The sequence below is a fragment of the Ischnura elegans genome, chromosome 2 (assembly GCF_921293095.1).
Source record: "Ischnura elegans chromosome 2, ioIscEleg1.1, whole genome shotgun sequence".
NCBI lineage: Eukaryota > Metazoa > Arthropoda > Insecta > Odonata > Coenagrionidae > Ischnura > Ischnura elegans.
This window is the reverse complement of record NC_060247.1, coordinates 13270772-13285040: the sequence shown is the minus strand read 5'-3', so window position 1 is coordinate 13285040 and position 14269 is coordinate 13270772.

Below are 14269 nucleotides of genomic sequence, written 5' to 3'. Positions count from 1 at the left end.
AATACTCGAAACAATAACACCAAAACACTAACAGTCGCTAACTCGGTTATCTCAACTACAACTAGGCCTATTTATATTAAAACAGTTTACTCATAATAAGTCAACTGGTCACCAAAACAAGGTATTCTGCAACACCAAGATTAAACGGCCGCCGGGCGGCGCGGTGATGTCAAGTTAACTAGATACTCAGCGCACGCTCGGACGGCGTCCTTAAAGGCCTGGTTACACGGTACATTAACACGCATAGGCGGATCCAGGGGGGGGGGGGGGCACGGGGGCACGTGCCCCCCCCCCCCCAGACCCTCAAAAATATACAAGATTTTTAATACGGTCCCATTATCATTGCGTTCGTTTTGTATTACGAGATATCCTTGTGCCCCCCCCTGAACAAAATCCTGGATACGGCCTTGCTTGTGCCCCCCCCAGAAAGAAATCCTGGATCCGCCCCTGTTAACACGTACGAGTTAATGTACGTTTGCGTGAATGATTTTGGTGGACCGGAACGGAACATGTACGAATGCATGAACCAAATTAGAACGTTCTATTTTCCGTTCATGCATTCGCACAAGTTGGGTGGTTACACGGTGCATTTTGGCGTTCATTCTCGCGCTCATACATTTAGACATTAACCCGTACCTGTTAGTGTATCGTGTAACCAGGCCTTAAGACTTTCCATAAAGTACAAGCTTAGACGCGTCATAGCACCAGCATCCCCCACCACTACCACCAACTACCACTCTTCATATAACTGCATGGCGATGGATTGGGACGTTCTGACCAGCGCCCCACGGCTACAAATGCGAACTTCTCCCGCTAGTTTTGCGTGCTTTTCCTACATTTTCGATGTATGCGATTGAAAAAACACCTTGGTTAATTAGATGTATAATTAAAATTGAATGGGTATTTCATTTTTTTCCTTTTTTCAAATCTTTGGGAGGGGCGGTGTCCGAGAGTCCGTATGGGCAAGCCGCCTCTGGTCGATGCCTTCGAACATTTCCAAACAAATTCCTCACTGTGACGTGGCCCAGGGCAAGGATCTGCTCCATACACTGAATATGTGAAATTTACATACCCGTGCACTAACAGTCTGAGATGAGCTCTACCCTTATTTACTAACACCAACCTTCGCGTTGAAACACTGAGAACGAGAGCTAAGGTAGACTTGCGCATGAGTTAACTCTTCGGCGCTTAGCTGTCTACTCCACCAAATTTAATTCAGTATTAGGATGCGTACTCAGTATTTACTTTTTGTGTTGATCGTCTTAACGATTGGAGCTCAATATAAAGTCGTAACATGCCGATTCACGCCGTGTGGACCATCAGCGTGGATCAGGACGGATTTAGATAGATTTTTTTCATTACTTTCCGTGGTGTCTTACAATTAGTGGTATGAAATACCTCTCGCCGACAATGAGTCTGACATGCGTAGACGAGTGGCTTTTAGGCGTTCATCAATGATATTTAAACATTATTTGTGGTGAAGAAAAGCTTTCATTGGGGAGCCTCCTTAAAAATAACCATATTTTAATATTCCTGAAATTGTAGGGTGTAGGGGGGACCCTTGCGCCCCGGACGCCGCGGCGGCAAATTCGAAAGTCAGCGCACAGGTCTAAGCTTAAGACTTAGATACATGACACACTAACACGTACGAGTTAATGTGTGAATACATGAACGAATTTGATGGAACGGAACATGTAATAAGAATGCATGGACAGAATTAGATCAGGTTTCGTATTCCGGGCATACACTCGCGCAAGTTGGGTGGTTACACTGCATATTTTCGCGTTCATGTATATACTTATTAACTCGTGCGGGTCAATGTATCTTAATCGCAACGTCTGTAGATAACTACCAGTTCCAAAGTGTTAAATTGTAATCCTCGTTAAAAAAGAACACCCCTCAGATTTGGGAGGAATTTTCTCCTCCGTCGCTTTGGTACTTGGCGGCCATGAGATATAGATATACTGGTAGTCGCCGCACCCTTTCGAGTTTGATCGAATGAACGTACGAGTCTCGGTAGCAATCATCAATGGAGACGAAGCGTCTGCGAAAGATAGCGTCTTTGCGTTTGCCCGCGTCTGCCTTTTCCTGTGAGATCATTGGATTACGAGATCTTTATCTGTCTGTTCATTCATCCTTGTCAAGATTTGTCGCCGAGTCTTTATCGTAGCAGTCGGACCTTGCTCCCGTTTATACGCCTCACGTTCCCGCCATCACGGTGTCTCTCTCTGTCTTATCAGCTTCCCAATGAAATGTTTGGGGAATTAATGGGACTTGCTCAACTAGCTACTCAGCTCTGCTGGCCTAATGTGATCACTGCAAAGCCCATGCGTCCCTGATAGTGTAAGCGCGTTACGTACACGTGGTTCTTGTTTTCTGGCCGCGTGACGGTGAGGTACGAGGAGAAGTGAATTTTTTGTTTTGATTGGTGTGATGGGAACGTGAGCGATGCGATGCCGATGTCAACCGAGGCCGTAGCTAGCGGGGCATTTTTCACCTGAGAAGTTTTCGGGGGATTCAACCCTTCCGAATGAAATGAACCGCCCTTCCAAACAGGGATGCCGACTCACAAAAAATATTGGGGGGGGGGCAAACCGGGGGTCTTGCCTCGGGAAATGTTATAAGTAGTGAGTTTTTAAGTATTTTAAGCATATTAGAAGAGTCGTATGATCAACATTAAAACCCTGATGACTCGAATCTCGATATCTGGACACTCCTGGGAAAATCGACAAGCTTGACACATTTTTTCCTCACACCCATAACGAATTTTGAGGGGGCTCGGGCCCCCTCAGGCCCCATGGAGTCGGCGCCACTGCTTCCAAATGAAGCCCCCCCACGAATAAACCTATTCTGTACCATTAAAAGCCTTTATTTGTTATTTAAATTATTATTTATACAAAAAGAATTTATTTTGGCTATGGCCAAGATGTCTAGACATTAGTTCATGAGCTCAGCGAATTCGAGGTTTGACATTACGGCGCGGCGTGGTGTGAAGCCACGGCGCGGGCGTGGGTTACGACGAACAATGCATTACGAATATGTTCAGCGTCCTAACAAGGAATATGTAAAGGGGGAGGGGAAGATGAGGGGCTTGGGGGATGGACCCCCCAGACTACGGAAGGTCCGGTAAAAGTTTTGAAAAATGACATGCCTGGAAATACGTTTTGCATAATTTTGTCGCTTAAAATTTTAATTTAAGCAGATGCAGTTATTAGACTGTGTTTAAGTGCAGATTTCCAATAGAGAAGTATTCGAGAAGTTAAGCTCAATGTCTCAAGTTCTATATGGGCACAAGTAGCTCATCAAATCGGAAAGGCTGAGAAGCACACGAACCGCTCCCCTGCTTCCTGACCACTAGTCCGATTAATTGAAGTATTTTTGGCAATGGAGTTGATTCTGTTATCTACCCTCTCCCTTACGCTCTCAGCTGTACGCTCTTCATCTCTCTTACGTGTTCGTCAGTGCGTGCGTGGCTACATTTTTATTTATAAGTTAATAAGAGAATATTAGGGATATTACAGATCTCATATTCTTCCGAGAGAACACATTTCATATAATGAAAATCCAGGTCTTATTACGGACCAAATGTGCATAATGTGGCAGTACACAGGGTTCGTGTCATTCAGGCTTGACACCCTACCTTAGTGTACTTAATTCTGCTAGTCATCAACCTTAGTTGATGTCGAAATTCTGGTTTGGAATGATAAAAAAATTCTGTTTCTCATAATGATTTTGTAAGATTGAAAGAAAAAATCTATCCGAATTTAGTGTCAACCTACCATCGTAACCTAAACATTTGGTTTTTGTAGATTAACTACTGAAAAGCGAATTATGTCAAATCATAAATTTTTCGTTTGCGAGGATGATACTCACTTCACCCAATGGCAGCTGCAGTTTTTGGCACTATTGCTGGGGCAGTCGTTGCGAGCGTGATTATGCATTTATTATTTCCTTGATGATTCTTTGAATTGACTGCGAAAGTTAGGTCCACACTTCTCAACATCCAGCTGCTTCCGAAATAGAGGCCAGTCATTCCCTCCCAAAGTTTATGCTATCAATGTGTAACTTGAGCTGCAGCAGTCTGCTTCATTCGACGGGCGTATCATTGTTTGCATGGAAAATAAGATTAAATTCGGCCCACGTGAACCATTAAGTAATGCCAAATGAATGCCATAAACAAATAAGACAGGAGTTTACCTTCGAGTTCTGATTATGTCCAGAGAGAGGCGTTGATAGATGAGCGCAGCCACCCAGAATTATCGTGTTCGTTTTTTTTTTCTCTTTAATAGTTTTTGTAAACATTGAACAAATAATCATTTGCACAGTGTGCGTAGTTTGAAACTTGGCTAGTTTTTATAAAGTTGTTAGTTTTCTTTAGTTTAAAAAATCATTTCAGGTGAAAAAGAAGTTTTTTTTAATGAGTCGCGCGTGAGATGCTGCTCAATAGCCACCCCTGGAATAAAATTATTTTTAACCATTTTTCATCACACGATAATTTTAATTTTCCACATTATGCTTCTCAAATAAAATTTGTTGCAAAATTTTTAGCTTGATTTTTTCTAGAGGAATTACGACCAAAAATTATGAAGATAGAAAACTTTTCTATACTTACTGTAATATATTACCTTATTTACTTTACTATATTACCTCGTTACCTGTGGTCGTGTTGACCACATATTGTTTTTCGTGATTTTCTCTTGGCTATAAAACGTCTGTACGCCTAACAGTCAACAACTCTTGAAATATTTACACTTTAAATAATTTATCTGGTTAACGTGTAATTTGACAGTGTGTAAAGGCGGTCAGACTGTTGGGTACCAGAGGAGGAATAATAATTGCTAAATTTTTTGATTGTTTCAGTTGAAGTTCCCCGTGAATAATTTTATACCTCGTTCATATATCCCCTGCACCTCTCTTCTGAGGGAAAGGGCATACATTCATGCAGCCTGATTCAGCTTCTTCTTTGCCTGTACCCGGAAAATCTTTTCGAGGGAAGGCCATCTAGAGAGCTGGAAGTGACACGCTTACGACCCTGTACCTCGAACAATGGTTTAACGCTACGATTCGGGACTTAATTCAAACAGCAACCTGTTGGAGAAAAAAGAATTTGCGTTTATAGCCGCTTTCGAGCAAAATTTTCTTCCCAATTGCATTATTTTTTTATAGTAAAATGCATAGAACAAACATAACAACCTTCTTAAAACAATTATTCAGCTTAATTGTCACACGATTTCTGATCCTACGCATCAGGATATCTTTAAACGGATTCGCCGCCTTATAAAAATCGAGAATCGTCCCTGGGAAATTTTTAATTACATTTGATCCACCTCATGGTAGTTGTTACCCATGTCATTTCAATGATAAGATAGCAATCGCTTAGAGAGAGTATTTTATCATTGAAATGGTTCGTGACGTCGTTCTGCTTCATTGGGTTCCGATATCAATAATTATTTTCACGGCTGTATCTATTCTTACGTCGGTAAGTTTGTTTACAGATCGAGTCGTAAAAGTGGTGTATCAGTTGTTTTTGTCGTATACATTTTAGTGTGTGTGTGTGTAGTTCCGGATGTAAGCCTCGAGCTGGAACGAAGTAAATGATAATTATTGTACCTTGAGTTTATTTTTAAACCTTATTTGTTTCCTCAAGAAAGAGTTGATGGTATTTACTTCATATCTATCATGTCCTTCATTGGCATTTTCTCAATTAAAAGTACTGCATTATCTATTGTAACCTTCATTTTATCATTTTTATCTTCGGTAAAAGGACAAAGCAAAAATCATTTTTTCATTAATATTCATTATCTCGTCTATGATACAAGTTATATTTACTTCTTTTACGTCGAAAAGTGATTCCTTTGGACTGGTTCCGATGCTTATGAATAGTCCGTAATGACTAATCTTCCTATTACGCCTTTCGAATGCAAAATGAAGAAACAAAGACGTACTACACAATGCGTTTTAGATGATGAATTGCTATGTAAACGTTATTTTAGTCAACATATTTAATCTAAAAGATTCCGAGGTCTCTGAACAAGGTGATGATGTTGAGTGGGGTCATGTTAATTAGGTTTGTAGAGGGAAGATTTTTTATTCATTGGAAGATTTCTTCTCCGAAACTGAAAATAGGTACATTGAAATACGAGAGCAGACTTGATTAGGATAAAGGTGATGCGTGAGATGCTTGGGGAGATCATTGAAAGAGGGAAAGCCCCCGATCGGCTAATATTCTGCTCGATTGAAATGAATCTATTGATAATGGTAATTTTTTTAGATTGAAGTTGTCATCAAAAGCAGCAAAATTCAGGGACTATGCATAAAAGGAGACGTCGCTCTCTAATCCTCAAGCCTGGGCGGCTATTGAATGTTACATGTTATACGTCGGCTCAAGTTGCTGGAAATAGTATTCACTCTTGCAGTATACAACCTAAAGGTTGGTTTGGATAGGTGAGAGTAGAGCTCGCCCCAAAATAAGCCACAGGTGCTTGACTCCACGCATTCAGAGTAAGTGAGACAGTTACTTTGCCAGAGTCGCCTCACACATCGAGGGTTTTTGTTTGTGAGTGTTTGCCCTAGATTTGAACCCGCAACCCTTGCATTAGTAGCCCGAGGCTCTACTATCTGGGAATCCACGCTCCTATCTTTGCAGTGCGTGTATGTGGTTTAAAAAAAGCGGTGGTGTGAGAGAAAGTGTATGAAAACTTTCGCTGGTCGTGTCCCTATGTAAGTAAGTAATTGCCTCGAACTTATTTTCGCTGGAAATCCAAGCAATAACTAACTCTTTTTGCATGGGGCCGTGTTCAAAACCTTGATTCGCTTTGCAATGGGTCATGGGAGATCGAAAACCAAGGAACTAGTGTTCTGTGCCGTTACTTCAATTTTACGCTCAGCAGAACGATTATTTGAAAAGGGTAGTTTCCTTCATCAAAGAAAACGAAAGGCATTGATTGCGATTCGTTACCCACCATTAGTGTCAATTTTATTCTCATTTGAAAAATGCCAGATTGGCGCCCACGCGATGCCACTCCACGTGACGTCACAGGGACCTAGTTTCTTTACGAGTAGATAGGAGTTTTACATCATCTGAGATTACCAATGCATGCATGAGGCACAGACTTCAGGGAAACATCTCTTAATAATCACCTGTTAAAACTGCCTACGGTGGGAAAGTTTCCTTCGTTTGATAAGGTATTAATAATCCTTATTTAAGCCAAGCGCTACCTGCTAGCAGGGTACTCTGCTACCTGCCAGCAGCCTGCATCGCAGCGGCGCACACATCCTCGCCCCAAGGTCACCTCACAATGCGGCAGCGGGAACCGACTCCAGCGGGAACCAGTTCTCCAAAATTCTGTTGTAATTATGAAAATTCTAGATCTCTGTTATTCGTATTGTACCAGAAAGTTGCCTCAAAGCAACTGTTTACGAGCAAAAACATTGAGTTCTTGCATTCATTTTTCCTCAATTTGGCGTTGAAAAGTATGTCCCATGTCTTATAGGCTGTTGGAAGAATCACCCAGGGGCGGGTACATATGTGGGGCGCGCGTCCCCCCCTTTGCGGTGGCGCCTGTATTACCATATATGTAGTGCGGAACCACAATTGTAACTTTTTAATATCATAAGATGGCATTGTCTTGTGCATATGTACAATCAAAATTAACTAACTCATTATTAACTTTGTGGCAGTCCATTTTAAATTTTCTTGGATATTAACTATTACTTATACCACTTCGACTTCTTTAAATAGCGCGACCCGGTTTTCGATGAATTATCATCATCTTCAGGCGCAAAATAGATCATAATTTGCGCCTGAAGATGATGATAACTCATCGAAACCTGGGTCGCTCTATTTAAAAAAGAAGTGGTATAAGTAATAGTTAATATCCAAGAAAACTCGTGTATAATCAGTTTAAATAAAAATTTCTTTAATTTTGCATGTGAATTGATTACTTTTTATTAAGATAAAGTTATTGGTAACTCAAGATATTTTTACGCCCCTCCATGATTTTTTCTGTATCCGACATCGGAAGCTCCTTCCCACTAAAATGTTTCATAAAGTAAAGTGTTTAAGTTTTCAAATCTTCGATGACTTTCCGGAACTCCCTCGTCGTTGATAAAATTCTGCCTAACTGTGTAGCTCCTTCTCTCTCACCCAGTTGGTCCTGCCCGGGAGCCCCACCATGCAGCATCGAAGCTTTCATTAGTCATCCACTTCCGCCTGTCAAGAGCCTCGTAATCCCCATCAGACGAAGGGTATCATACTTAAGAGGATCCCTTTTCATCCACCCCAAGTCGTGGGAATGTTTCAGCCCGCAGAAATCTCCTCAACTAGCACTATCCCCAAGCCCCAGTGCCACTTACAATAAAAATTCCGGATACACTTAAACGAAGAGATTTTCTGTGCGTAACAGCTTGAATCACGCTACTCTCGCTCTAATTCTTTCTTGGCTGTACAGGGACACGGCGCGGCGGCTCCGTTTTCTTCTACTCTCGGCCTAAGACCTTCAGTTTTCTTTCCCGGCGTGTAAATGCTCGCGTGATGATGAATGACCAAGCGGCGATGTTGACCAGCGCATGCGATGAGAATCTGTGCTTATGAGAAACTATAGAGGGAAGAATAGGAAAAGGCTGTTGAATCCAAAGTCGTCATATTATTCAGGAAGTGAAAGACGATAGTTGGGCAAAAAGTAAACGGTTGATACCATGGTTACTACGCATGGTCCAGTTGATTCTATTGCTGTAAAGATTAATTCGCGTGAAGTGATACCACAGTATCCAAGAAGACATACATATATACATAAACCGCGGGGTGACAGGAAAAAAATAACAAATGGAAGAAAATCCACTCATTCTTTTGCATTTTTTCAATACCAAAAAATATAGACGTCTAAAACTCATGCCCGAATTGTAACATAAATCGTATTTTGTTGAAAAATTGATGTTTTGGAATAAATCAATAATTTAAAAGGGAATGGAAATTCTGATTGTTCGTTTAAAAATTGTCGAAGGAATTGTATCCACTGGATTTTTTTTCAACCTATCGGAACAAATCCTTTCCATTAGGCTACAAACTTGTCGCGGTGGAAAGCCTTTCGCGTTCCTAGGACCCCTAGAGCTGCTCTGGCGAGAATGATGTTAAAATCAGTGAGGTTCTCGGATGATCAGGCACTGATTAGCCAGTCAGCGAGGGGGCTGCAGGCGCTGTGAGGAGTATGGCATGAGGATTAATCATAAGAAGACCAAGGGAATGCGGTTTTGTAAATCATCGCGAGCTTGGAATGCGAGACTCAAGGTAAAAGTTGTTGGGAGAAACTTGAACAGATTGATCAATTCAACTATTTGGGCAACGCGTTAGAGGAAAACGGATATAGCTGTACGGATATCAGCAAGAGAATTGCGGTATCAAAAGGAGGCGTTCATGAGATTATGAGAGGATGGGTAGGAGTTTAAAGAAAAATTTAGTGAAGAGTCTGATCTGGAATGCTTTACGGTGCGGAAACGTTGACGCTTTGAAAAACGGAGAATAATGGAGATGGTGAAGTGGACGGAGAGGAGGAAGAACGACGAAGTGCTGGGCATGGTGGGTGAGGAGATGAGATACAGAGTAGACGGAGGATATGGATGGAGGGAGTACTTTATCGGGGAGGGGATTTTGAAAACAGTTGTAGGGTAGAATGTTTGGTAATCGAGGGATAGGAAGGGAGAGAATAGGATTTTTAGATGGAATGAAAGGGAGTAAGCCTTATTATGAATATTAGAGGAAGGTGCATGAAGGAAGGAGAGGCTCCTTCTTAGTCGGTAGAATACTTAAGTAATAATAAATTTGTAATATTCCACACAAAGTTGTATAAATGTGACCAATTTCGGCACTTACTGAGCCATTACTACAAAATCATTATTATTATTATTATTGTTATGAAGGGCAACTCCAGGATAGGTGGAATATTGCAGTTATTATTACTCCCAATTCCACCTAATAGACCCAGAAACTGTTGAATCAAAGCTAAAATAACATGATTACGCACATACAGACAGCACCATTTTTTCCATAGTCACTGCGTTAATTTGAGAATGAAATATAACCAACATGTGTAAACACTAGTTATATCAAAAGCCTCCATTATACTATTTGAAAAACTCAATTTGTTAATACTTTTCATCTATTTTTGAAAACAGACATTACAGAATACGGTATGACAACGCATACCATTTCTTGGCGTGAAAGCTCGTTTTTTGCACCAGATTAGCTCCGAGTTTATGGTCATCTCATTACAAGGGTGAGGGCGTTTTTAGTGGCCATGCCTTAGACCAAGTATTGGTTGCTTTTAAAATTTATTAACAAAACTATTTAAAACAGGACGAGCGTGATGCGCCCGCTCCCAGCGGGCTTCCCCCGCTCTTTTCAATGCAGGTCCACAGAGGGATGGGCGCGTTTCAAATTTTAAAATGTAGGAAAAAAGGCAGGGTCTTACGTACAAATTTAATTGGAATATTCATGTACAAATTGAGGTCAGAGGACCTCTTTAAACACAGCATTGGGAGTAATTACACTATCCTCTGTTAATACTTGTTTAGCGTTTTCCTTAATATTTACAAAAATATTTTGAAAAGATCTTACCCTAGAGAATGCTACATAAAGTTGGCCATGAGAGAATACAGGGTCAGGCAGGAATAAGACAGCTCTTTGCAAAGTCTGACCCTGAGCCTTGTTAATAGTCATCGGATAGGAAATCATAATGGGAAATTGTCTGCGAGTCAAATTAAAAGGCATGGTGGGATCCGACGGCGTTAACTGTACTCTTGGGATGAGGACAATCTTGCCGGAATCGATTATTTTTTATCGATTATTTTTTTCTTCATTTTTTAAAACCAATTTTAGGAAACAATAGCAATATTTAGGAAGTAAGATATGCCGTCTCATGTTCTCTGATAAATTCTGTGCATTTTGGTACCTCTTTTGTAGAGTTTGGTTGCGTATAAGTTGAGAAAAAGGTATCTATACAGTTGAAATAATATAGTACATATATGTATTCGAATCGAATTTCGGAATGTGCGTACAGATTATATTTCGATTTTTATTCTAGAAACTATGTGGCACAGAAACACAATAAAGAACTTGGGAGAAAGAGCTGGCTCTTCCCCAGCTACCTTGGTCGGTTCGTATGCTAAGTAAGTAGTTGCCTGCAATCGGAATATTCGGACTTCAAGACGTTCGTTTAAAACCTGGTCTTATCGATTGATCTTAATAGAGATCTTCAGGCACTTTCTTCAACGTGTGGCTTCCCATACGGAAGCGCAAACGCTTTGTAGCGTGACTCTGTGCTTTGTGGTGTCGGGAGTTTAATCAGCAGAATTCTATCCATTCGTGCTCGCATTGCTTTCGTATTCAAACATCTAAACTGCTGAGACATGGAATACGTTTTCCGATTGTGCAGCGATATCAGAGGGGAAATATAATGCAAGCCAGGCATTTCTTTTGAGCTTTTTTCACTGCTCTGATGTTAATTGCTGTCACTAGGCAGTGAAAATTATGTTTTGTGTGCTGCTAATTGACTCCATGTCTTTTTGCTTTTTATTCACTTTTTTGAAGCACAAGGATCTTCAGAAGATCCAAGAGCTTAGATATTCGAAGTGTATGCACTGAATCGCACGGACTTCAATGTAATCGTCAGATGATAGGCTTCCACAATCCACACTGAGAGCTCTTTTTTCCGCGTTGGTTTATCGAAACATGTTGTCAGTTTCAGTAAAAAACGTGGGACAAAGCCATGAAGAAGAACTAACGTCAATCAACCGTTTCCGCGGCTCTAACTCAAAAGTTTCATAAGCGAATTTTATAATGTTTATGTCCAAGGGCGTGCCCAGGATCAAAACTAGGGGGGGGGGAGGCAAGCCATGGTTGTTCAAGTTGTAGGTAAGATTTAAGCATAGAAAAGGTGAATAAAATAAACATTTTAAGGAAACTGTAACAGCTCCCTATTAGTTTTTAAAATTATTTGCTTGGAAAAATATTATTTTCCTTAAAGACATTTGTGATTTTTGCTTCTAGGAGTGGGGGGGGGGGAGTGGGGCAGCTGCCACCTCCTGCCCCTCGCTGGCTACGTCCGGACGCCGTAAACATGGACGCGTCCATGTTTACGGCGTGGTTCGTATCCTGAAAAAGGCGGGAAGTAGTCATTATTTCGACTTTCTTACTTTGGAAGGTGTAGGTTTTGAAGCATAATTCTCAGGATATCATACTGCAAGCTTATTTTTGTTGAAATCATTGTCAACTTAGGTATATTTCTTCGAAGTGGCGCTATTCAGGGCCTCTAGGATACCACATCCTAACTTGTGTGCCATAGAGTTACCGTGGAATAATCACGATTACAATGAATAAAAGAATGTGGAATAATTGAAATATATTGAATTTCATTAATAGTTTAATGCTAGTATCGATTTGTTTAAAATTATATTTGTCTCGGATATTTTTCACATATGCCATGCACGTAAAAAGGCTGGGACACTCTTCTGTGGAAGAATAGGTTATACATACCGAGAAGCTTCTTTGTAGGTACATAGATTGCAATTACTGGAATAATTCAGCTGGTAAGATTTTACGATTTACGCGAAGGTCAAACATTATAAGTGGTGTTACATATCACCTTCGTGTGCATGAGATTTCATGCGGTGTATTTGTTGTCTGACGGATTCCCATCGCTCCAATTTTTCGCACTTGCCCTTTAAGTCCTCATTTTTACGCATATTTTAATATGTCTTCATGAACAGAACTTTGGGAATGAGTTAAATTGGAGGATTGTGGCCTCGAATCGAGTGTTGTGAAAATAGATATGCGTATTTGAGAATCTATCGCATTGTAAACCGATTTAATGCCCAAAATGAATCTATAAAATAGTTCATTAGTTTTTGACAAGAGTGGTATTTTTTAAGGCTTATGTTATTCATTGATCTATAAAGGGCTGTAATACACCACAAATGGTCTTAAACAGGATTGTTTTTTTAATAATAAATAATAAATAAACTTTATTGGCTCTAGGAATCCTTTCCTTTGGAGCCTAAATAAATAGATAATAATAAACACTCAGACTGAGAAGGTTAACATAAAAAAAAGAAGAAATCATCAAACACTAAACCAACCAACTCAAACAACCACCTTTATACAGATTTCCAATAGCATGAAACAAAATCAAAAACCATACAAAAAACATACAAACCAAAAATTGCAAGTTGCAGACGCTTATATAAATTCAGTTATCATAAAAATAAAAAGAAAACAAAGACTTTTTGAAATTATTGAATCCTGAGATATTTTTTAATTCTTGGGGAATCGAATTCCATACATGGCATGAATTAATATAAAATGAATTTTGGTACATGGTTGTTTTATGAATAGGTACAATTAATTTATTTTTATTTCTTGTTAATCTTGTTTTTTTCATTAAGTTATCTATGTAAGGCTGGAAAATGTAACAAGGAGTTTCAGTTTTTAAAAGTTTATACATAAAGAGACCCATTTGAAATTTTCTTCTTTTTTCAATTTTTAAAATTTTTAATTCCTTATAATATGGAGTGACATGCTCATAATATCCAATGTTACACACATAACGCAAGATACAATTTTGTATTTTCTGTAATTTAGATATCTGACATTTGTTAATGTTCGACATCACCAAAGAACAGTAATCAATATGAGGAATCAACAAAGCATTCGCTAGTTTGAGTCTCAATGGTATTGGCATTAGGTTACGGAAGCATTTTAACTGGTGCAAAGATTTAATTACCTTATTAGAGATGCATGCTATGTGTTCGTCCCAAGTTAGTGTTTTATTTAGAATAACGCCTAAATTTTTAACCTTTTCAGAATAATCTATTTCTACGTCATTAACTTGAATTTTAGGCAGTGAGCCGATGTTTATGGAAGACAAGACCTTGGCGCTGCCTATTATAATGCTCTTTGTTTTCTGTGAGTTTAGTTTCAGACAATTTTTAGACGCCCATTCACATATAATTGAGATATCTTCGTTAACTTGAGCAATGGCGCTAGAGATCGCATTGCGATCGCAGTCAATATAGATCTGCAAGTCATCAGCGTATAAATGGTACTTACAATGACGTATCTTATTTGGGAGGTCCTGAATGTAAATGACAAAGAGCAATGGCCCCAGTATTGACCCTTGGGGGACCCCATGTTCGACAGGGAGTAATTCAGAATGTACATTGTTTTTCCGATCATTCACCGCCTGGAAACGTTGACTCAAGTAAGAACGGAACCATT